This window comes from Pyrus communis, chromosome 11, assembly GCF_041283825.1.
Source record: "Pyrus communis isolate YQ-2024b chromosome 11, ASM4128382v1, whole genome shotgun sequence".
NCBI lineage: Eukaryota > Viridiplantae > Streptophyta > Magnoliopsida > Rosales > Rosaceae > Pyrus > Pyrus communis.
The window spans coordinates 1,051,183-1,077,500 of NC_142575.1; the positions used below are offsets into that span (position 1 = coordinate 1,051,183).

Genomic DNA, 26,318 nt, shown 5'->3' on the forward strand with positions numbered 1-26,318 from the left:
AGAAAAAAAAAAATTCAAGCTTGTTCTACAACTTTATTTTTGGTCCAGTACTTTATAACTTGCAGCCTAAACCAAACCCAAACCTAATTAGGCCTTAAAAGATTCCAATTATATCATCACTGCCCGTGAAAAAGAGAGTCAATGGCATTAATAAATAAAATAGTAATAATAATAAATAAAAAAACAATGATATCCGGAGGATTACAGTGACGGAGCCAGGCAAAATTATAAGGTAGATTACAGAAAACTTGTTCAACAAGAATGGTTAAATTCTTGAGAAATTAAATCGCAGCCTGCAAATAATTTCCAATTACTTCTGCTCAAAAGTTTCAGTATTCTATCCTGACGAAATTCCAAGGCATTTGCGTATGAATTTAGTTAGCAAAGTTGGATGCATGTTTAGCCACCCTACGACTTTAATTCCCTTTCTGTTTTACTCAGTTGTTAGATTTCTTGTATGCAGCAGCAATGTAGTTAATAAGCACTATTCTAAAAATTCTCGCGTAGGTGCTAAATGGTTGGACACTGCCCTGATTAATCCTAGGCATTCGAAAATTAAGAAAGAGTGCATGGTGCCTAGACTTGTCTAGACACTCTCTAACCCGCGACTCTCACTTAGACAGAAAATAGATCACTTTATTTTGCTTTTTATTTTTTTTTAATAAATTTTAAGAGACTTGTTGAGAGACTCATTATATGATTGTTCAACATGTTTTTAATATGTTCGAATACTTTATAATCTCTATGTCATTTTACTTTGTAAATATATTTATTTTTACATAGAGTAGACATTTATTTATATGTTACATAATAAATTTAATTAAAATAAAAAAACTGCCTAGACGCCTATGCGTTAGGCCCTTGCTGTGGGCCCGACTAGCGCCTATCACCTTTTAAATTGTTAATAAGTCCTTTATTTCTCACGGAAAAAATTACACTTGATCAACACACGAAGCGATCTTTAACATTGGACAGAAATTGGAAATACGCATATCGCCATGACGTGCTGAAAACTAGAGGGCCACAAACTCCCCAAAATCCTACAATGAAACCAAGAGCCACTGAAATATGAAGCCATGGAATTTCGTTCCCATTGTCATGTTCATCTTCCATGTTCTTAGTTGCATTATCACTTGTATTCATCTATAGGCATTTGTTTGGAAGATGGGAACCGCAAAGTTTTCTTGAGAGGTCTAATCTCTCCAAGTCTGTAAGCTTAGATACCTGGTCCGGAATGCTGCCAACGTGTTGTTGATGCTGAGATCCAGCTCGTGAAGGTTTTGCAACCGGCCTATCTCAATGGGAATGTTGCCACTTAGACTGTTATTTCGGAAGACAATAGATGGCAGCAAGTTGGACAGATAGTTGTACTGGTGAGCTGCGACAGTTTCATTCGTGTGCTGCGTGTAGATAGGTAGTTCGACATCACCACTATCCGTTTGAGCGGAAGGCTTCTCAGATACAAGAGCTTGAAGTGAGAAAAGCTCATTTGGAAGTCCCCCCGAAAGCGAGTTGTTGTCCAAGCTTATGACGAAAAGACTAGGAAGACTTCCCAACCAAGGAGGTATTGAGCCTGTGAGTCTGTTAGAAGACAAAACAAGGACCTTGAGTTTCTTGAGCTTTTACATCCACACCGGAATATTGTTGGAAATTCAAATCAAAATAGGTTGCTATTGTTGAAAATCAATGTCAAAGTTAGGCATTGAAAGTTAGGCAATGTTAGGTATGGTTGAATAAAAATTATTAGGTGCAATTAATGTGTTTTGTGTGGTAATAAATAATCTTAGTTTAATCATTTGGTTTGCTATAAATACCCAAGTTCTCAAGCATTGTAAATCATCCCATCCGAATCCCACTTCCAATTGTGAAGAAGCTTGTAAGCTTTCTTATTCTAACAGTTTGTAAACCTTTTCATATATCAAAGTCCAAGTGTTTTTCCAAAGCTTGTTGCTTCCCTCCTTTCTCTATTTCTTTCTTTGTCCAATTTTATTTGAGAGTGCAAAGTGAAAAAGGTGTGATAGAGTTTGTAAACTTATCACCCACATATTTTGGTATTGAGTTAGTAAACTGTAAAATACCAACAATTGGTATCAGAGCCAGAATACCATTCTGGCAGGTGCAGCAGTTATGGCGTCCAACTTAGTGCAACTCCAAGTTCCCACATTGAAGAAAGAAAATTATGAAAGATGGTGCATCCAATTCAAAGCATTGTTTGGATCACAGGAGCTATGGGAAGTTGTCAGTAGTGGGTATGTTGTACCCACTGCCGAGCAAGAAGCCGTATATACTGCGGATTAAAGGAACACTCTCAAGGACTTACGAAAGAAGGACCAAAAGGCGCTGTATCTTCTATACCAGGGTTTGGAAGATTCAACGTTCGAGAAGGTTGCAGAAGCAACAACGAGCAAGCAAGTATGGGATACACTCAGTACAATCTACAAAGGAGTAGATCGAGTCAAGAAAGTGAGGTTACAATCACTTCGAGCAGATTTTGAAACTGCTCATATGAATGAAGGGGAGAGCATCTCCGACTATCACTCAAGGCTCATTGTGATAGTAAATCAGATGAGGAGAAATGGCGAGAGACTCGATGAAGTACGAGTTGTGGAGAAGATACTCCGGTCACTCACATCTAAGTTTGAGCATGTGGTGACTGCCATTGAGGAATCCAAGGATTTGGAGGTGATGAGCGCAGAAGAGCTACTAGGATCCCTCCTAGTTCATGAGCAACGCATTCAGAAGAATGCAAGCCCCACAACGCTAGAGCAAGCTTTGGAGTCAAAGTTGAATATTGACAAACCAAATAAAGGTCGTGGGCAGTGGAACTCACGTCGTGGGAGCTCATCCAACCGTAGCCGAGGACGAGCCCGAGGAAGAGGTCGAGGCTATGCACAAAATCAAGGTCAGTCTCAGGAGTGGAGATCTACTCGAGGAAAGGCGCATATCCAGTGTCACAACTGTAAGCAATATGGACATTATGCCAATGAATGTTCACATAAAAATGGTGAGCATGTCAACATGGCAGAATCAAGTGGAAATACTGATGAAGAACTTACAGTCTTACTAGCACACCATGATTCCAGTAGCCAACAAGATGTTTGGTATTTGGACTCTGGTGCAAGCAATCACATGTGTGGAAAGAATGAGTTTTTTGCCGAACTCAAAAAAGGGGCCTATGGATCTGTAAGTCTTGGTGACTCCTCAAAGTTGCCAGTTGAAGGCAAAGGGAAGATCAAGATCATCCAGAAGGATGGAAGAGAAGAATACATCTCCGATACCTACTACATACCAGGTATGAAGAGCAACATTCTGAGCATTGGTCAACTGCTCCAGAAAGGGTACATTATACATATGGAGAACATGCTTCTCACTCTCAGGAATGCAAGGAGAAAGCTTATTGCACGTGTTCGAATGTCAAAGAACCGGATGTTTCCGTTGAATTTGAACACAAAGATTGGAAGCTGCAACATCGGTGTAATGGAAGATGAGTCATGGAAATGGCATCTTCGATTTGGCCATCTTAATTTCAATGGCCTAAAGTTGCTGTCAAGTGGAGGAATGGTTCGTGGTCTACCCCATATTGAAGCCACACGCCAAGTATGTGAAGGTTGTGTGCTTGGCAAGCAAGCACGACTATCGTTCCCTGTTGGTGATACATGGAGAGCAAAGGCACCACTGCAGTTGGTGCACACAGATATATGTGGTCCATTGGATCCCATGTCTTATGGAGGTAATAGGTATTTTATTACCTTCATTGATGATTTCAGTAGAAAGACTTGGGTCTATTTTCTCAAGGAAAAGTCAGCTGCCCTAAAAATTTTCAAGGAGTTCAAGGCACTCACAGAGGCAGAAAGTAACCACAAGCTTGTGGCTGTGAGATCAGATAGAGGTGGAGAGTACACCTCCAATGCTTTCCAAGCATACTGCAAGGAGCAAGGAATTAGGCATCAACTTACTGCTGCCTATACCCCACAGCAAAATGGGATAGCCGAAAGAAAGAATCGAACCATCCTTGACATGACAAGGTTCATGCTTAAGGAGAAGAATTTGCCAAAAGAGTTATGGGCAGAAGCTGTAGCTTGTTCGATTTATTTGTTGAATCGATGTCCAACAAAGAGTGTCAAGAGGATGACACCACAAGAGGCTTGGAGTGGATACAAGCCGAATGTTACACACCTAAGAATTTTTGGGTGTGTTGCATATGCTCAAGTTCCAGAAGCCAAGAGGAGGAAACTTGATGATAGAGGTGAGAAGTGTGTGTTTGTGGGCTATAGTGAAGAGTCCAAGGCATACAAGCTCTACAACCCACTAACTGGCAAACTAGTGGTTAGTAGAGATGTCATCTTCAGTGAGGAAGAGACATGGACGTGGAACAACAAAGAAGTCAGTAAAGAGAAGATCGTCTCCACTGATTTTGAAGAACCAGAAGTTGTACCACCGATTGAGCAACAGCCTGCTCAAACAATCACAACAACTCCAGTGCACAGAATTGCAAGGAGTGGTCCTACATCTAGTGAGGAAAGCAGCTCCTCAACTCCAGTGAGGTTAAGGAGTCTCACAGAGATTTATGGACAAGAAGAAGAAGAAGAAACCAACCTTTTCTGCTTGTATGCAGACCACGAGCCTTTCTCATTCAATGAAGCTGTGGAAGAAGATTGTTGGAAGAAAGCCATGGAAGAAGAGATCCATGCCATCGAGAAGAATGACACTTGGGAGCTGACAAAGCTCCCACCAAATCAGAAGGCTATTGGTGTCAAGTGGGTTTACAAGATCAAACGCACTGCAGATGGGAGTGTGGATCGATACAAATCAAGGCTTGTAGCAAAGGGCTACAAACAGAAGTATGGAGTGGACTATGATGAAGTCTATGCTCCAGTTGCGAGACTTGACACGGTAAGATTGCTAATCTCTCTTGCCGCACATCATAAATGGAAAATTTATCAACTAGATGTCAAGTCAGCCTTCCTTAATGGAGTACTTGAGGAAGAAGTGTACGTGGAACAACCGGAAGGCTTCCAAGTACAAGGAGAAGAAGATAAGGTGTATCGTTTGAAGAAGGCTTTGTACGGCCTCAAGCAAGCACCACGAGCCTGGAACTCAAGGATCGACAACTACCTTCACCAAAATGGATTTCAGAAATGTCCATACGAGCATTCAGTTTACATGAAGAATGGTGAAAAAGGGGAGTTCTTAATTATTTGTCTCTATGTAGATGATTTATTGTTTACAGGAAACAATGAGGCAATGTTCCATGAGTTCAAGCAATCCATGTTCAGTGAATTCGAGATGACTGACAATGGATTAATGTCATACTTTCTTGGCATAGAAGTGAAGCAAGAAAGTGATGGTATCTACATCTCTCAACAAAGGTACATGAGAGACATATTGAAGAAGTTCAATATGGACAAGTGCAACACTGTCAATACCCCAGTCGCAACTGGATTGAAGCTGTCCAAAGGAGGAGAGGGTGAGTTTGTAAACTCAACAGTGTACAAAAGCCTCGTTGGAAGCCTAAGGTACCTTACAATCACAAGACCTGATATAGTTTATGGTGTTGGACTCGTGAGTCGATACATGGAAACACCAAGGGAGTCTCATTGGCTGGCCGCCAAGAGAATTTTGAGGTACATAAGAGGTACTCTAAACTATGGTCTATTTTATAATTTTGGTGAAGATGCAAAATTATTTGGTTATTCAGATAGTGATTGGGGAGGTGACCAAGATGAAAGGAAAAGCACAACTGGCTATGTGTTTTTTCTAGGATCAACAACTTTCTCATGGACTTCAAAGAAGCAATCAATTGTTGTTTTGTCATCATGTGAAGCCGAGTATGTTGCTGTAGCCTCAACCGTGTGTGAGGCAATTTGGTTAAGAAATCTGTTGAAGTCAGTGTGTCATCCACAAGTGGAATCGACTGTGATTCATGTAGATAACGTGTCTGCAATCAAACTTGCAAAGAATCCTGTTCAACATGGAAGGAGCAAGCACATTGATACCAGGTTCCATTTTCTAAGGGACCATGTGAAGCAAAAGACAATTGAACTTGTCTACTATCACACCAAGGAACAAGTGGCAGACATCTTCACAAAGCCATTGCCAATTGAAACATTCCGGCTACTGCGTGAAATGCTAGGAATGAAGGCGTTTTGATTTGAGGAGGTGTGTTGGAAATTCAAATCAAAATAGGTTGCTATTGTTGAAAATCAATGTCAAAGTTAGGCATTGAAAGTTAGGCAATGTTAGGTATGGTTGAATAAAAATTATTAGGTGCAATTAATGTGTTTTGTGTGGTAATAAATAATCTTAGTTTAATCATTTGGTTTGCTATAAATACCCAAGTTCTCAAGCATTGTAAATCATCCCATCCGAATCCCACTTCCAATTGTGAAGAAGCTTGTAAGCTTTCTTATTCTAACAGTTTGTAAACCTTTTCATATATCAAAGTCCAAGTGTTTTGCCAAAGCTTGTTGCTTCCCTCCTTTCTCTATTTCTTTCTTTGTCCAATTTTATTTGAGAGTGCAAAGTGAAAAAGGTGTGATAGAGTTTGTAAACTTATCACCCACATATTTTGGTATTGAGTTAGTAAACTGTCAAATACCAACAAATATGACCTCTAAGTTGGCAGTTCGATAAGCTAATAAGGCGGAGATTTTGAAACACAGAACCAATCATTGCATCACCATCCGGCAGTTCTTCACCTAGAAAACTATATGAAAGTACGACCGCCCTGAGACTTTCCAAACGCATCAATATATGTATAGCGCCAGTGACATTGGTGAGTCTGTTTTTACCAAGCGAGAGGAAGGATAGGTATTTCAACGAAACAATCTCGGGTTGTATTTGTCCCTCTAGATCATTACTGCTCAGACGAACTGCTTTCAGATACTTGCATGAGTAAAGGCTTTTTGGCATGACGCCGGAGAAATGATTACTCTTGAGATCAAGTTTGGAAAAACTTAGCTTCGAGATATTTCCATCCAAACGGTTGAATCCAAGATTGAGTTCAACAAGGTTTGTGCAATTCATCAAAGATTGTTGAGATGAAGGAGCATGAGTTTTAATCTGGAGAGCTTCCCGATGTGGAGAGGAAGTGCGCCACTCAAATGATTGAAGTAGATCTCTAGGATTGTGAGGCTGGTGAGGTTGACAATGTTGTCACTAATGTGACCGAAAAGCTGATTGGAAGGTAACGGAATTTCATGAAGAGCCTGAGCTTTGTAGAGATCACTAGGAAGAGTTCCAGAGAGAGTATTGAAGCCCGCACGAAAGGTTTCCAATTTCGAACAGTTTCCTCGTCTGAGAGGAATTGAACCATTGAAATCGTTGTTGGAGAAATCCAAGACTTAATCGAAGAGGAACGAAGACAGATAGAGGAAGGTATTTGGCCTCTAAAATGATTTTTGCTGACATTCAAACTGCTCAAATTCCAGGCATGCTGGAGGAATGAAGAAGGAATTGTAGCATTGAATTGATTGTTCGACAAATCCACTATTTGAATGTAAGTAGATGATAGAAACAAAGGTAATTCTCCGGAGAGAAGGTTATAGCTCAAATCAAGGATTTCAAGGCGACTCGAGGACAAGAAGAGTCCAGCTTCCAGAGGACCGGAAAGCAGATTGTGGGAGAGATTGAGGTGCGAAAGATGCATGAGGCTTCCAAGAGAGCGAGAAACACTTCCTTGGAGCCGCTTAGAGGGCAATGAAACACGCGTTACCCTAGCATCGGCATCACAAGCGATGCCTTCCCAGTGACAACAATCACTAGAATACCAATTTAAACAAGAAGAAGATGCATCGAAAGATGACAAAAGTGAGTTGTGATCTGCCTCCTTGCAAGCATGGTTTGTAGAAATGAAAGTAGACAACACAAAAAACAGGGAGAGGACTTCATAAGGCATCACGCGACTAGCTTCCGGCTTGACGTTTTTCGCTATGGCTGTACTGGAATTATATTGCTCACGTCGTTTACACTCCTTTTTCTGGAGCAAGGGAGGTAGAAATTAACAAAGGGAAGAAGGTAATTAGGTGATGGTTTGAATTCTTGTGCGCAATGTTTGAATTTTGAAGTCTTTTCTTTCCACTAATAGAGAAAAGAAACAAATCTGCACAGCACGTCGCTTATGGAGGGTCTAATCATGGTTGGCAGCAAAGCATTAGAAGATTTACGTTGACTTTGGGGTTGTACTTTTTGGAAGAGCTAAAACCACTTTCGTTTTGAAAAATGATTGTTTGGTAAAAATTTTAGGGCAATTAGTAGAAATGATCCGTTTTTGATATTTGATAGGAGAAATGACAAATTTTTTTAGTAACGACAATATTTCGATCATATATTGATGACTAAGAATGAGAATTATGAACTAACATATGACTAATTATACAGTTAAGAATAAAAAGTAGAAGTGAGATGATCATTAATTAATTAATTGGTGAGTCCTCCATGATTTAACAGCGTACAAGTACTATTACATGAAAGGGACTTGGAGCATTTTTAGTGGAGTCTACAAATAGGGACAACCACCGTGTAAATTGGGTATAAAATAAACATAGGACAAAATAAATCTCCAATGAAACGGAAAGCGAGTCTCTAAAGTATAGAGACTCACCTCATATATAGCGTATATCCTCACATATAGGGACTGTACAAGGGCAACCTTGAGTGGAAAACGAGGTCTACAATCTTTATTGAAGGTTTTAATGCTTTTAATTAATTAAAAACGGGTGCATTTTTGTTCACCACCATAATTATGGTTTGTGCTCATCATACACCTAGTCATTTGCCATGTGTCTTTTCACCTAACTCTAGTTAACTTTCAGATTAAATGTTACTTTTTCAAATTTGAAAAAAAATTAACCAAGGTTAAGTGAAATAATACGTGCCAGATGATTAGATGTATGATGAGCATACATCAAAGTTTAGAATGGTGAGGAAAAATGCTCCCATTAAAAAATGGTGAACATAAACAAAAAAATGTGCACCTTGAGTGGAAAACGGAGCCCACAATCTTGATTGAAGATTTTAGTGCTTTTAATTTTAATTAATTAAAAAAAAAGTTAATATAAGCAAAAAATGTACACCTAATCAAATTATCACGTAAAATCATAAAAATTTCAAATTAGGAACACAAAGATTCCAGTTAAGTCCTTAAATGAGTACTCAAAAGTGATGGTGGGAGTCCCAAAAATAGGGACTTCCTTTGGAGATGCTCTTATAAGTCAAGGTAACGTTCTCGATTTTTTCTCTATGACCATCACTTGTATAGAAAAAAAAGATAATGCTAGGGAGACCAAAATTTTAAATTAAATTTACAAACCAAATAATGTATCACCAATAGGAAATAAGCACGTTAATCAACACCTAATAATCCAATCATCAACATCCACATCATTTGATTTATAAAATTTGATCTCCCTAACATTACCCAAACAAAATGACATAATTACACGTAGTAATTAGTTAATACAAAATGGCACGGGCCCACCATGTGTGACTTTTTTTTGGTCAAACGATATATTTGTCAAATTAGATGTTAAATTAGGAAGCCGAAGGGGTTCGAACCCATACCGTGGTGCAAGGGTAACCCTTCTCTCTACTAATGTGGGAAAGGACCACTTGCTTGTGACTTATTTAACTACGATATTTGTTTTTCTTCGTCTTGACTTTGAAATTGCAAAGATATCTATACTAGATAAAGCCAGCAACCCCATTTGGGGTCAAGGGCTTCACAAAAAAAAGGGCACAAAATTGCCCCCTAAACAAAAAAGTTCAAAAGTAGTCCAAAATAATGCATTAAATAATACGGTGGTATTTTTTTCATATAAACAATGTTTTTTTATAATTAATTTTTTTTGTGCAGTTTTTTTTTTATAATTAGTACCTCATATTGGGTTAGCAATAATGTAATTCAATCAGTTGTTTATTAAATATTATTTTCTCTATTTTTAAACACGTTCAAAACATCTTAAGAGGCGTAGTACCGGTTATAAAAAAAAAGTCTCTCGCACATGCATAACAATGTGATTCAATTAGTTAGCAAATGATTTTGTTTTTTTGTTATTTTTTAAACATACGATATTATCTACAATAAGGGGGAGGAGGTGGGCTTAGCTAATGGACTATCAATAATATGATTAAAAAAATGTGTAATCGCGCATAGCACGCCGTGATTCAAAAAATAGTTTTTGCACATGTGTAAGCGTGAAGGCTAGTAATAAATAACACGAAGATTGCTTGAAGTTTTGGACATTGACTTTGACATGCCAACTTGTCTTTTTTCTTCTTTGCAGATTGGACTCAGTGGTCTACTTAAGGCATGATCAAGGGAAATTAATGGAGCATTTTGTTCACAGGTGATGCCTTCCCCACTGGCAACAATCAACTGGAAGTAGTAGTCCAGTTCAACGGAGGAGAAGACGGAGAGCGAGAGAAGGTCGTGAGAGCGCTGCGTAAGCTTGGATCGCAAGCATCATTCGTATACACGTATACATATACATCTTTGAACAACAAAAATTACATATACATCAAACGTGCATCAACTTGTGCAGTATATACATCTTCTGGAAGCCATGACAGCTGCATATGAACATTGTTAAGTTGCAACTTGCAAGCTTTTATATTGATCAATATGTATGTATGTACGTGTGTGTGTCTATATATATATGGGAAGTATTATTAGCACTGCTATTTTTTTTTTAAATTTTAAAGGAGGACAATTGGTGGCAAACTACGGTTATTCACCCCTTTCGAAGGCCAAAAATACTCACAGAGGCATTTCAGCCTCCCCCTTGCCACAAGTTTGGCTTTCACACCAGTAGCGGGTTTCGAACCCGAGAACTCTAATTTTTAGTTTTAAGGAAGCCTCGTAATTCGTCCTTTACCTGTGGGTCACCAGCTCGTGGTTTAACATTACTAAAATCTTATTTTACACTTCTTACAAATGCATTTTTTTTCTTCTAATTATAGAAAGTTTGGAATGCAAAATGAAAATTTCAGAATACCAATAACAATTCCCTATATATATGTACACGTACTACGTATGTATGTAATGTGGTTTTGTCTGCTATTTCCCAATATCTTCAAGCTCGTGTAAAGATCTTTTATGGATTTGAGGTGGTTTGGTTTGACTTTAAGAGTAAAGAAGTAAACAACAAACAAAAGACTTCAAAGAGTCACATTGACTTCAAAGTGGCCAAATGCGTTTAGATTACAATTCTTTTTTTTCCTTTTTGATACAAGTAACAGCGAAGAAGAGGATAATCAAATCTTGGACTCAAATGCATCGGTAAATATTTTTAATCACTTGAGTTACAAGTAATAAGTATATGGGTATTTTAGGTAGAAAAATTTGATTCTCATTGAAACCTTCATCCCGGAGTCCAAATACCACCTCCATTTAGGTAGTCCAATTCTGAATAATTTAGAAATTTAATTACTAATTTTAGGAGAACCTGGACCCACCTATTTTTTGATTCCTCATAAGCTTGGTAAACGCTGGAATGCCTTGAAAGAGAGTGCCATTCCGTTTCTTCCCATTCCAGTCCGGTTTCGTAACCACGCCACAGGTGAAATGGGACATCACTAATGGAGGGTCTAATCATGGGTTGGCAACGTATTAGAAGGTTTACATTGACTTCGGGCTAGTGCTTTTGGAAGAGTTTAAAGCACTTCAAAAATGTTGTTTATTATAAGTGCTTTGAATAGAAAGTAGAAACACTATTAACCACTTTGGACAGTTTTTTAGATGCAATAAAGTTAAGGAGTTTCGATTAAATAGGAGAGTTATGAACTAACAGATGAATAATTATATAGTTAAGAATAAGTAGAAGTGAGATGATCATTAATTTATTGATTTATCAGAGAATTCTCCATGATCTAACAGCGTGCAAAATTACGTAATTGATTTTTCCTCTCCAAACATCTCTTGTATAAAAATAAATGATACAATTACGCACAATAATTGTTTAATATAAGATAACATAAATCTACCATGCGTGACCTATTTCACTATTATATTTTATCACTGTTAAACGAGTGTGATGCGTGTGATTTAATTAATTTATTATAGAAATTTCGAAATTTAAAACTATTAATGAAAAAGTCATTTGGTGGGAGCAAAATTACTTTATTTTATTTTATTTTGTTTCTAGTTTGCTTTAATAAAAATGTTATGAGTAATGTTATGAGTACATCTTCTAATTAAAGAAACCCTACAATATTTGTGCAGCAATCAGAAAGGTACAAAAGTTTGATTCGGCAACACATGGACCTGCATGTGATTCAATCCAAGCTTAACAAAGGCCTCTACACAGAGGATTGCATCCCCATGTTCTTCCGCGACCTCCTCCTCCTATTCAACAACGCCGTCGTCTTCTTCCGCAAGAACTCTCAGGAGCACAACGCAGCTCAAAAGCTCCGCTCCATTGTGTTAAAGGAAATGAACGACCAGCTCCCGAACCCACAACCCGCGACCGGAACAGTAACATCCAACGTGCCCAAGATCGAAACCAAAGCTCCCAAGATCGAGCCCGATGTCTCCGAGAAACCCACCAAGTCTTCCATTGTTGTTTGTGGAAAGCGTGGTTCTGTCAATGCACTATCAGAAGGCGGTGCGAAGAGCAGGAAGGGAGATAAGGTCGAAGAGAAAGCGAAGAAGACGGATGGTGCTGCGTCTGTGAAGGTTGAGGACAAGGGGATTAGGAGGAGGAGGACACAAGAAAGAGGCGGGCGGAGAGGGACAAGCACGAGGGGCAGGAATGCAGCGAAGCCGACGAAGCCGACGAAGCCGCACGAGTATGGCGTCAATGAACTCAGTTCGCATGACGGTTTAAAGGCGTTGGAAGCGGAGAAGGAGAAGAAAGAAAACAGGCGGAAGAAGCAAGGCGCAGCAAGGTTCTTGAAGCGAATGAAGCAGAACTCGCCGAGCACTGAAGTGAAGTAGGAGACGTCGGATGGTTCTGAGGATGATAGCGAGGAGAGCGAGGACGAGAAGAAGAAGAAGAAGCCGATGACGAGGGGGAGGAAGAAGCCGGAGGTTGAAAGGAATGAGAGGGTGACGCGGAGTTCAACGAGAAGCGGGGGAGGGAGGGGAGGGGGAAGAAGGTGTCAGGAGAGCAATGGGAGGGGAAGGAGAGGGGTCGGGAGGCCAACAAAGAGGCCGGAGACTGCGGCGGCAGAAGCGGGGAGTAGGAAGAGAGGGAGAGAGAATGGGGAGGCGGATCAGGTGGGGAGTGCAGGGAGGCGGAGAAAGCGTACAAGGAGGTGAATGCGGCCATTGTTGCAAGCTGTAAATTATTTTTGGCATGGTTTGGGTTCATTTCTGGTCTTGTTTTGTTGCTAATGCTAGGTTTTTACAGACTTTTTTTTACCTTTTTACCGAAGAGCGGTCAAAAGAATTACTAGAGAGGGATAGGGAGAGACAGAGATAGATGTGGTGTGAACTTGTAGAATGTTTTGGGGCATCTCTTTTTGCTTATACAGATCCGGATGAGTAGCATCATCAGCGAGGACCTTTTTTGTTCTAGTTTCAATATTGTTCTTGTTTGTTTAGAGTGGGCTTTTTTGTTGCAATAGGAAATAAGCTGGGTCCAAAACACCTGAAAACAAAGGAAGAAATTAAGATAATACAAAATAAATATACTAAGAAAGATAATACAAATGCAGATGACGCTGCAATATGACGGAAAATAATAATACTTATGCACTCTCGTGCAAGTTCGATCTTCTTCTCTCCTAACATTTAACAATTTAATCCAGTAATTTTATTATTTAAAAAAAAAAGACATAGAAAGATAATACAAATCATATAATATTAACAATTTCCTTGCCAAATGGTCGGATATTGATATTGAACGCAACTGATATTGATATATGCATTGATATTCCCACAAATTTACATATCGATATTTCTCCCGATACCGATATTTGAAACACTACTTCTACTACTTTTACTTCCGTATAAATTTGTTTGATATATTATGTTATGAAGAATAAGAGTTGTTCATACATGTCTTTCAGATGATGCTTGATAGTTTGGCAAGAAAACTGTTACATGAAAAAGATGTTAAAAATTCAGGTTTGTTGTCACTTAGTATTATGATCAAGTGATATTCCTTTTCACTTGTAAGTGAGAAGTTTTTAACCCATTGTGAGGCTAAGCCCACCTCCATTCTTAGTTTAGATAATATCGTTTGTTCATAAAAACTAAAAAAAAAAAAAAAAATTCAGGCTTGTTCTACAACTTTATTTTTGGTCCAATACTTAATAACTTTCAGCCTAAACCAAACCCAAACCTAATTGGGCCTTAAAAAATTCCAATTATTTCAACACTGCCCATGAAAAAGACAAGTCAATGGCATTAATAAATAAAATAGTAATAATAATAAATAAATAAACATTGATATCCGGAGGATTACAGTGACGGAGCTAGGCAAAATTGTAAGGTAGATTACAGAAAACTTGGTCAACAAGAATGCTTAAATTCTTGAGAAATTAAATCGCAGCCTGCAAATGAATTTCCAAGTGCTTCTGCTCAAAAGTTTCAGTATTCTATCCTGACGAAATTCCAAGGCATTTGCGTATGAATTTAGTTAGCAAAGTTGGATGCATGTTTAACTTTAATTCCCCTTCTGTTTTTACTCAGCTGTTAGATTTCTTGTATGCAATGTGGTTAATAAGCACTATTCTAAAATTTCTCGCGTAGGTGCTAAGCAGCTGGACACTGCCTCAATTAATCTTAGACATTCGAAAATTGATAGTGTCTGGTGCCCAGACTTGTCCAGACACACTCTAACTCGCGACTCTCATTTACACAGAAAATAGATTACTTTTTTATTTTTTTTGATAAATTTTAAGAGACTTGTTGTGACACTCATTACATGATTGTTCAACATGTTTTCAATATGTTCTAATATTTTATAATTTATATGTCATTTTATTTTGCAATTTATATATCCCAATACAAGTATATTTATTTTTACGTAAAGTAGACATTTATTAATATGTTACATAATAAATTTAATTAAAATAAAAAAAAAACTGCCTAGACGCCTACATGTTAGGCCCTTGCTGAGCGCCCGACTAGCGTCTATCACCTTTTAAATTATTAATAAGTCCTTTATTTCTTACGGAAAAAATTACACTTGATTAGCACACGAAGCGATCTTTAAAATTAGAGAGAAATTGGAAATACGCATATCGCCATGATGTGCTGAAAACTAGAGGGCCACAAACTCCCCAAAATCCTACAATGAAACCAAGAGCCACTGAAATATGAAGCCATGGAATTTCGTTCCCATTGTCATGTTCATCTTCCATGTTCTTAGTTGCATTATCACTTGTATTCATCTGTTGGCATTTGTTTGGAAGCGGGGAACCGCAAAGTCCCGGGTTGCCCTCATAGGCAGTGGCATCAAAGCCTTGGAGCTGTGTGCCTAACGGTACCTGTCCTTGGAGGTTATTGTATGCAACACTAAGTGAAGCCAAGAAATGAAGGCTTGATAGTGAAGCTGGGATTCCGCCCGACAGATGGTTTCTTGAGAGGTCTAATCCCTCCAAGTTTGTGAGGTTAGATACTTGGTCCGGGATGCTGCCAACGATGTTGTTGAAACTGAGATCCAGGATGTGAAGGTTTTGCAACCGGCCTATCTCAATGGGAATGTTGCCACTTAGACTGTTATTTCGGAAGCCAATAGTTGGCCGCAAGTTGGACAGATAGTTGTACTGCAGAGATGCGACAGATCCATTCTGGGGACGCGCATAGATAGGTAGTTCGACATCAGCACTATCCGTTTGAGCGGAAGGCTTCTCAGATACAAGAGCTTGAAGTGAGAAAAGCTCCTTTGGAAGTCCCCCCGAAAGCGAGTTGTTGTCCAAGCTTATGACGAAAAGACTAGGAAGACTTCCCAACCAAGGAGGTATTGAGCCTGTGAGTCTGTTAGAAGACAAAACAAGGACTTCGAGTTTCTTGAAATTTGACATCCACACCGGTATATGACCTCTAAGTTGGCAGTTCAATAAGCTTAAAAGGCGGAGATTTTGAAACCCAGAACCAATCATTGCATCACCATCCGGCAGTTCTTCACCTAGAAAACTATATGAAAGTACGACCACCCTGAGACTTTCCAAACGCATCAATATATGTATAGCGCCGGTGATATTGGTGAGTCTGTTTTTACCAAGTGAGAGGAAGGATAGGTATTTCAACGAAACAATCTCGGGTTGTATTTGTCCCTCTAGATCATTACTGCTCAAACGAACTGCTTTCAGATACTTGCATGAGTAAAGGCTTTTTGGCATGGCGCCAGAGAAGTGATTACTCACGAGATCAAGTTTGATAAGTTGATCAAGTTTGGAAAAATTTAGCTCCGAGATATTTCCATCGAAATGGTTGAATCCAAGATTGAGTTCGATAAGGTTAGTGCAATTCATCAAAGATGGGGGCAGAGGACTTTCAAGATTGTTGAGATGAAGGAGCATGAGTTTTAATTTGGAGAGCTTCCCGATGTGGAGAGGAAGTGCGCCGCTCAAATGATTGAAGTAGAACTCTAGGATTGTGAGGCTGGTGAGGTTGACAATGTTGTCGCTAATGTGACCGAAAAGCTGATTGGAAGGTAACGAAATCTCATGAAGAGCCTGAGCTTGGTAGAGATCACTAGGAAGAGCTCCAGAGAGAGTATTGAAGCCCGCACGAAAGGTTTCCAATTTCGAACAGTTTCCTAGTCCGAGAGGAATTGAACCATTGAAATCGTTGTTGGAGAAATCCAAGACTCTAGTTGAAGAGGAACGAATACAGATAGAGGAAGGTATTTGGCCTGTAAAGTGATTTTTGCTGACATTCAGACTGCTCAAATTCCAGGCATGCTGGAGGAATGAAGAAGGAACTGTAGCATTGAATTGATTGTTCGACAAATCCACTATTTGAATATAAGTAGATGATAGAAACAAAGGTAATTTTCCGGAGAGAAGATTGTGAGAGAGATTGAGGTGCGAAAGATGCGTGAGGCTTCCAAGAGAGCGAGAAATGCTTCCTTGGAGCCGTTTAGAGGGCAACGAAACATGTGTTACCCTACCATCGGCATCACAAGCGATGCCTTCCCAGTGACAACAATCACTGGAAGACCAATTTAAACGAGAAGAAGATATATCAAAAGATGACAAAAGAGAGTTGTGGTCTGCCTCCTTGCAAGCATGGTTTGTAGAAATGAAAGTAGACAACCAAAAAAACAGGAAGAGGACTCCATAAGGTATTACGCGACTAACTTCTGGCATGATGTTTTTCGGTATGTCTGCACTGGAATTATATTACTCACGTCGTTTCGTGGGTATATACACACTCCTTTGTTTGGAGCAGAGGAGGTAGAAATTCACAAAGGGGAGAAGGTAATTAGGTGATGGTTTGAATTCTTGTGAGCGATGTTTGAGTTTTGTAGTCTTTGCTTTCCACTTATATAGAAAAGAAACAAACCTGCAGAACATGGGTTGGCAACGTATTACAAGGTTTACATTGACTTTGGATGCGTGCTTTCGGAAAATTGATGTGGGCATATGTTCATATATTATTATCGTTTTTTTTTTTTTGGGAATTTGTGTAAATATACTAAATTTAATTGTTTTAATATATAGACTTGAATATCAGAGTTGTGCAAAAAGGATGAGGATCCTTTTCGGATTCTCTTCGTGGGGATTCTCAAATTCTAACCGTTTATCTTACATCGTGCGGTTAGTTTTCTTTAGGTACTATTTATGTTTAATTTTAAATAAAAAAATTCAAATGATTTTTTATTGCACGATATATGATGAATGACTAAGATGTGAGGATCCCTAGGAACCCCATCATTTGGATCCGGATGGGATCCAAATCTGTGCGAAAAAGAAATGGAAAATGGTGATTTTGGGTGTCTAAAGTAATTCCAGCTGTGCACAAGGCTAATTAACTGTGCCAAAACATATGTATTACAATATGAAGATGAGACTTTGTAGTCTTTGCTTTCCACTCATATAGAAAAGAAACAAACCTGCAGAACACGGGACGTCGCTAATGGAGGGTCTAATCACGGGTTGGCAACTTGGCAGCAACGTGTAATGTGGTTTTGAATCGTGTACAGATCTTTTATGTAATGTGGTTTTGTCTGCTATTTCCCAATATCTTCAATCGTGTAAAGATCTTTTATGTATTAGTATATGGATTTGAAGTGGTTTGGTTTGACTTTAGGCTTTAGGAGTAAACAGCAAACAAAAGACTTCAATGACTTATTACACTGACTTCAAAGTGGCCAAATGCGTTCAGATTATAATTCCTTTTTTCCTTTTTGGATAGAAGCAATAGTGAAGATGAGGATAATCGAATCTCGAACTCCGATACAACGGTAAATGTTCTTAATCACTTGTGCTTACAAGTAAAAAGTGTGTGGGTATTTCAAGTAGAATAGTTTATTTGGATGAAGTTTTCATCCTGGAGTCTAAATATCATCTCATCTAAATAATCCAATTATGAATAATCTAAAAATTTAATTACTAATTTTAGGTGAACCTTGACTCACCTATTTTTTGATTCCTCAAAAGCTTGGTAAAAGCTTTGAGAAAAGTGCAATTCCATTTCTTCCCATTCCGGTCCGGTTTTGTAACCACGCCTTATATGTAATCATGGGTTTGCAACGTATTAGAAGGTTTACCTTGACTTTGGGCTCGTGCTTTTGGAAGAGTACTTTAAAACGGTTCTTTGATAAAGGTGCTTTGAATAGAAAGTAGAAACAGTTTTAATCACTTGGACAGTTTTTTAGATGTACTAACAGACACCTCTCCTTCATAATGATTATGGCCAAAAAACCGAGTTCATAGTGAGTCATTCATATTATTTTGGATAAGTATCTACATTGAATTAAAATTATTAAAAAATTGAACTCTAAAAATAGAATACTTTTCATCAAAGACAAATCCTTCTGCATAAATCTGTTTTGTGAAAAATTGTAAAATAAAGATATATCTATTCATGTTGGATATCTTTACATCATTATTCAATTTTCATAAAAATTCTATATGTCTTTCCAATTTTAGATTTTTCAACAACAACTCCTTACTCCAACTTCTTAACCCATTGATTGATTTCAAATTATTGAACCGTCCCCTAGATTTTTTTTATTGATTCTTTTCAAAACGAAACAATTTGAGTATAGTAAAAGGTTTTCATTTTTATTTTAATGAAAATGATTTTATGTTATTTCGTAGTGTACAATTCCTTTGTTTGTGGGATCATTTTCTCACGAAATGAGTTTTTATTTTTATTTTTAATTTATTTATAATTTGTAGAGATGGATTAGGTGAGATTAGCTCTTTGTCAACAGTCGTGTGTGAGGCACCAACCCTCTCCTGAAGGAGAAAGGACTGTTGCACCCAGAAACCCCCCGCCCGTCCCCTCTCTACAAGATTTTATTAAGAAGAAAAAAGGAATAGAAAGACAAGCGGGGGAACTAGGTCAATACCCGCTTAAAACAACTTTTGAAGCCAAATCCTAACAAGAAGTAGAAAATTGCTTGAGGCACGAAAATCCAAATAAAACCCAACCTAACAAAATCGATAATTGGGGCAAAGAGAAAGATTATGATGATACGCAGCAATAGCACAAGGAGGACAAGAGTCCCACCAATAAACCCTAGGATGGTCCACTCCAAAATTTGCCAAACAGTCAGCCACCTGATTCCCTTCGCGAAAAATATGTGTAACTCTTACGCACATAGAAGAGAGCAACGCTCTACAATTCAACCAACGAACTCTCAAACGCAAAGGAACACGATTATGAGAAGCAGAAGTGAAAAGAACAGCCAAGGATGAATCACACTCAATCCAAAGAGAACACCAACCCTTCTCCCAAGCTAAGTTTACCGCATGAATTATAGCATGCAATTCAGCTTCAACAGAGTTGGCCACCCCTAAAGAAGTAGCAAAACACCCTACGCATGAAGCAAAATGATCACGAAAGATACCGCCAGTACCAGCCAATCATGGTGATCCACAAGCTGCACCATCGGTATTCACTTTGACCCAATGTAGAGAGAATGTGGTTTCCATAAAACTTCAATAACACGAGGTGACTTGGCAGGACGACCAGACAAACCAATAGCGCGAAGAATACAAAGTTCTTCCATAGAATTTTTCATGTTTCCCTTGCTTAGCGAATCAATTTCAAGGAGCTGAAAATTAATTGAGCGAGCAATAACAGTAATGGAAGGTCGAACATCGTCAAAACGAAGCTTATTACATGTTGTCCATAGACAATATAAACAGGCTCCAATTAAACCCCACCATAGAAGTTGAATTTGAGAGCCATAGCCTTTGCGAATAAGATAAGTGAAGAAGGTCATAATATCATCAAAGTTAGAGATCACCCCAAACCAATTTAAACATAAAGACCAAACCTGACGTGAGAAAGAACATTCAAAAAACAAATGTCTTGGAGTTTCCACATTTGAGCCACAAGGAGGCAAGAGCAAAACCTCAGAAGGTCATAACAATTTTCCCATGCATGAATTTCCCATAGAAAAAGAGAATTTCTAGGACGAAAACAAGAATTCCAAACCCAACAGTCCCAAACCACCAAAGGTTGCTTGCTTCGTTTAATATCATACTCACGAGAAAGCGTGAGATGACCATCAGAAGAATCAGTCCAAATCAAAGTATCATCAATTTCAGTAGTCTTAGCTAAACAAATAGAACAAATTTGACCCCAAATAAGATGTAAACTATCATGGAGAGAGGCAGGACATATCCAATTCCCATCAATAATAAAATTGGAGACCCGTGCATGCAAAGTTTTACCCAAAGCATTTGGAATGTTTAAAACTTCAATTAAGGATTTATCCAACAAATTGGCATGCCAAAAAGAAACGTTTTTACGTGAACCAATAATCCAACGTGAGTTCTATTGTAATTCAGAGAAAAGAGGACAAAGACCAGGCCATATAGAAGAAGTCTTATACGAGGAGGAGGGCAAACCATGATTATTGAAAAACCGACCGCGAAAAAATGAAGAAGCCAAAGTAGAGGTGACCAAGATGTCCCAAAATTTTTTCAACAGAAAAGCCTGATTCAAAGAAGCGAAATTCCGAATGCCAAGACCACCCTCATTCAGTGGAGCACAACACCTCTTCCATGAAACTGTCGAAAAACCACGAGAGTCCGCACAACCTGTCCAGATAAAATTACGAGCCCAATTTCTGACTTGCACCAAAACAGTAGAAGACCATCGGTAAACCGAAAAACTATGAGAAAGCATACTAATAACAACCGATTTAATTAGAGCAACACGTCTAGCCATAGACAACGAACATCCTTGCCATTGAGACATCCGTTGACGCACTTTATCTGCCAATGATTGGAAACAAACCCTTTTTGGACGACCGCGAAAAAGAGGAACACCAAGATAAATAAAAGGAAGGTCCCCCAAATTTACACCAAGCCAAGAAACAATTTGGGAACGACGATAAAATGTAGCTTTCCCAATATACACTCTAGATTTTTGCTTATTGATATGTTGCCCAGAATTCAAGCCATATTGAATTATAGAATGGATTAATACACCTATATCTAGATCTGGGATAAATGGAAATTTTATTGATAAAACCTTTTGAATTGTAGCCAATATCTTATTATGAATAATTCCGACAAATTCGGGAGAAAAAGAGGCATTCACCTATTACAGAGATGGTACGATTTGATTATTTATTTATTTATTTTCTTTTCTATTTTTTATTGCTCTCAGTCTTAAGAGAAAGACAACATTATTCGGGATAGGAAAAAAAATTATTGAAATAAATCTACGCTTGTTGAAGGTGAAGTTTGTAAATAAAGCAAACCCTTTTGTCATGTATCCCCGATTAATGCTGCCTCATATGCTTCAATTGTTGATTCTAGAGTATTGAGGAGGAGGTTACACCTATGGGTTAGGTCTCCACCAATAGAGAGCATAGGGGAAGAAGCACTACTCCTAGGAATCAACACACGAAAACTTTGTTATAAATTATCCTTTTTCCTTATCAGGATCGGGACTAACAAGAATGGTTGGGACAACAAACATCCATCTTGTTCATTTTTTGGATACCTGTATAACCATCGAAGACTGTTGAAGTGACTAATTCTTGCAAAATAAAGGGCGTTGAAGACAAAGAAATTGTTGGAGTAACTTTTTATCTAATACCAACATGCTTGATGTTAAGTAAAGATCTTTTACAAGAAGGTTGACTAGAGATTTCTTGTAAAAACACCCGCTTAGTTTATAATGAGAATATTTCAATCTTTTTTTATTCCACGTATTATTATCATTATGCACATAAAGGAGGAGTCGTATGAGATGAAAATCTCATGTACGGTTCTGAAACGGAGATTTTTTGAATCGAATGACGACCGTAACAGATGTTAGCTCAATCCGAAGGAAATTATGCAGCAGCTTTACATAATATTATGAAGCTATGCGATTAGAAATTGATCCTTATGATCGAAATTATATACTCTATAACATAGGGCTTATCCACACAAGTAACGGAGAACATATGAAGGCTTTAAAACATTATTTTCGGGCACTAGAGCGAAACCCATTCTTACCACAAGCTTTTCTGTCATTACGTGGTACTATTTCACTACTATATATTTTTTTTTTCTGTGTATTGACTTCGAAATTGCAAAGTATAATCATCCTCACAAAGAATGCTTGAAATTTTGGACATCGACGTGCCAACTTATCGAAGTTGATTTTGTTCTTCTTAGCAGATTGGAATCAATGGTTTACTTAAGTCATGATCAAAGGAAATTAATGGAGCATTTTGTTTTTTTTTTTCTTGGGTAAGATGCTTTATTCAAAACACCATGAAATGATATGAAGCACGATCAAAACAGTCAATCTTAAATCTAAGTGGCTAAAACAAAAAACAAAAGCATCATCTTTTTTAAATGGAGAATAATTGTGGGTATCACTCTACATTGACTTTTAATAATTCAAACCCTCTATTTTTCAATCTTCTTTTGTAGCTTACCGTTGCAAAAACAAACAAACAAAATCAATTATTTGAAACTATTTGCCGATTTGATTGTCATGATGAAATTTTAATATTTCTTATGACATAGTGTTCGTTAATTTTTTTGAACTCAATTAGATATTTCAAACATTTCTGCTTTGGCATTTTTGAAAGATGATCTTAGTTGAAAAAATATATGATTCGGATTGCTAAGTTTGATGTGGATGAGCCATAAAACTAATTCCCATTAAAAAAAATTGAAAAATCACTTTGAATAAAGGGCTTGTTTATATAAAATAGAAGAAATGCGCATGCCTCTTCAACCCCCATCTCCAAATGTATAAAACGCTTCACAATTCTTATACTTCTTAGTATAGGTCAAACTAATCTAACTTAATTCTTGAAGCTAATCCAATCATCGCTAAAAAGGTGAACACAAACGGAGCCAAATTCTCTCTAGATCAGTTGTGAGCTAGGCCTATTGCATTAGACCTCATTTTTAAAAAGAAGAAAAAAAAAACCTTCCCAAATAAAACCTCTTTCGACATAACCTCGAAACATCATCAAATTGTAGACGATGAAGCTGCATTTACATGTTTCTTCCTTAATGTGCTATCTTACGCTCACAAGATAATTGCAATTTTAAACTTTCTGATAAGAGATTGTACATGAACTGTTTGATGAAATTCCTGAACCGTTTTCTTTTGCGTGTTTTTTTCTTCAAGATTTCCGGATTGTTTTCATGTTTCCAACAATGGCCAATTTGCAGGATTAGGTGCCACTGTAACGCATTTCCTGAACCGCCCTCCTCTTGCGAAAGTTGGAGCTCTGCGATTTTCGGCTTCTGCTTGTGTTGGGATTCGTTCAACAACTTCCGACTTTCAACCCATGCAAACTAGAAGAAGTGAAAACCCAACTTACACTAGTTTTTTTTTTTTTTTTTCTTTTTTTGTTTTACTTCCGGAAAAAATACATACCCAACCTACAGCTGCAGCACTTGTAGGAGCTGAAGCTGGCCATTGTTGGAAATTTTCCCACTAATGCTGTTGTCCTTCACGTCGATCACGTGAGGAAAGTATGACAACTTGTACTGCAGAACCTTGCGTTGGTCGAGATGTAGATATGCAGTTCGAGAACATCACCGTCTACTTGAGGAGCAGTTTCTTCGGATAGCAACATGGGAAGTGTACAGAGTTCCTTTGGAAATTCACCCGAAATTCGATTGCCTCCTAATGCTAAAACAAGGAGCCTCGGAGAAGCCCCCAACTAACTAGGAATCGATTGGATAATTCTGTTAAAACTCAAAATCAAGACCCCTACCTTCCTGAGCTTCGATAACCATTGAGGTATTTCGCCGTTGAGCTCACAGCTACTTAAATCCAGCATTTGAAGATTTTGGAACCCCTTGTAATTAGCCATTGCTTCATCACTTGGAATTTTCTCTCCTAGATAAAAACTTGTCGAAAGGAGGAGTACCTTGATACTTTTGCAGCACCATTAGTATCTTCATTTCCCCTGTGATGTTTTTCAATCGGCTGTAGCTGAGAGAGAGGAAGGACAAGGATTCGAGGGAAAGAATCTCGGGCTGTATCTGTCCCTCTAGATTGTTTTTGCTCACTCAAATTGATTTTAGGGACTTGCATGAGTAGAGAGACTGGTTGGCAAGAAACTGGTGAAGTAGAGTTATGACCAAGATTAAGTATTGGTTTGTTAAGATTGGAGAAGTTAAGTGTGGAGATGTTTCCTTTGAAAGGTTGATTCCGCAATTCAGTTTGATAAGGTTTGTGCAGTTCATCAAAGATGGGGGCAGAGAGCCTTTTAGACTGTTGAATTGAAGGAACAGTAGTTGTAATTTGGACAGCTTACCAATGTTAATTTACAGGGAGAAAACCGCTCTATCCGTTGGACTGGAGGTCAAGGATTGCGAGGTTGAAAATTATTTCGCACCGTAGATGTCATCCGGGAGTAAGAGGTTGTTGTAACCAGCGCGAAACATGTGCAATTTGGAACACGCATCTAGTCCATGAGAAATATTGCCACTACATTTATTTAGGGAGAAATCAAATAGTCTAGTCGAGGGAGACAAAGAAGACAAATAGGGGACGGGATAGACCCCGAGAAGGTGTTCTTGACGTTGAAACTATTTTGCTCTAAAAAAATGTTAAGAGTACAACTTTCAACAACACCGTCGTCTTCTTCCACAAGAACTCCCCGGAGCACAACGCAGCTCAAGAGCTCCGCTCCATTGTGCTAAAGGAAATGAACGACCAGCTCCCGAACCCACAACCCGCGACCGGAACAGTCACATCCAACGTGCCCAACATCAAAACCAAAGCTCCGAAGATCGAGCCCGATGGCTCTGAGAAACCCACCAAATTTTCCATTGTTGTGTGTGGAAAGCGTGGTTCTGTCAATGCACTATCAGAAGGCGGTGCGAAGAGCAGGAAGGGAGATAAGGTCGAAGAGAAAGCAAAGGTGGCGAATGAGAAGAAGACGGATGGTGCTGCATTGGTGAAGGTTGAAGACAAGGGGATTAGGAGGAGGAGGACACAAAAAAGAGGCGGGCGGAGAGGGACAACCACGAGTAGGAAGAGGGGTCGGGAGGCCACCGAAGAGGCCGGAGACTGCGGCGGCAGAAGCGGGGAGTAGGAAGAGAGGGAGAGAGAATGGGGAGGCCGATCAGGTGGGGAGTGCAGGGAGGCGGAGAAAGCGTACAAGGAGGTATATGCGGCCATTGTTGTAAGCTGTAAATTATTTTTGGCATGGTTTGGGTTAATCTCTGGTCTTGTTTTGTCGCTAATGCTAGGTTTTTACAGTCTTTTTTTACCTTTTTACCCAGGAGCGGTCAAAAGAATTACTAGAGAGGGATAGGGAGAGACGGAGATAGGTGTGCTACTGCTGATGGGTAGCATCATCAGTGAGGACCCTTTTTGTTATAGTTTCAATATTGTCCTTTGTTTTTGTAGTGTGCGCTTTTTTGTTGCAATTAGGAAATAAGCTGGGTCCAAAACACCTGAAAACAAAGGAAGAAATTAAGATAATACAAAATAAATATACTGAGAAAGATAATACAAATGCCGATGATGCATTACTACAATATGACGGAAAATAATAATATTCATGCACTCTCGTACAAGTTCGATCTTCTTCTCTCTTAACATTTAACAATTTAATCCAGTAACAGCTATCATTTAATAAAAAATATAGAAAGATAATACAAATCATATAATATTAACAATTTCCTTGCCAAATGGTCGGATATTGATATTGAACGCAACTAATATCGATATATGCATTGATATTCTCAAAAATTTACATATT

At 38.5% G+C, this 26,318-nt stretch overlaps 2 pseudogenes; both read right to left on the reverse strand.

Annotated features, from left to right (window-relative positions):
- Nucleotides 1-942: 942 nt before the first annotated feature.
- Nucleotides 943-7,897, reverse strand: LOC137743249 (receptor-like protein 3; annotated as a pseudogene).
- A 7,192-nt stretch (nucleotides 7,898-15,089) lies between these two features.
- On the reverse strand, nucleotides 15,090-17,396 carry LOC137741376 (receptor-like protein 3 pseudogene; annotated as a pseudogene).
- Between the last annotated feature and the right edge of the window lie 8,922 nt (nucleotides 17,397-26,318).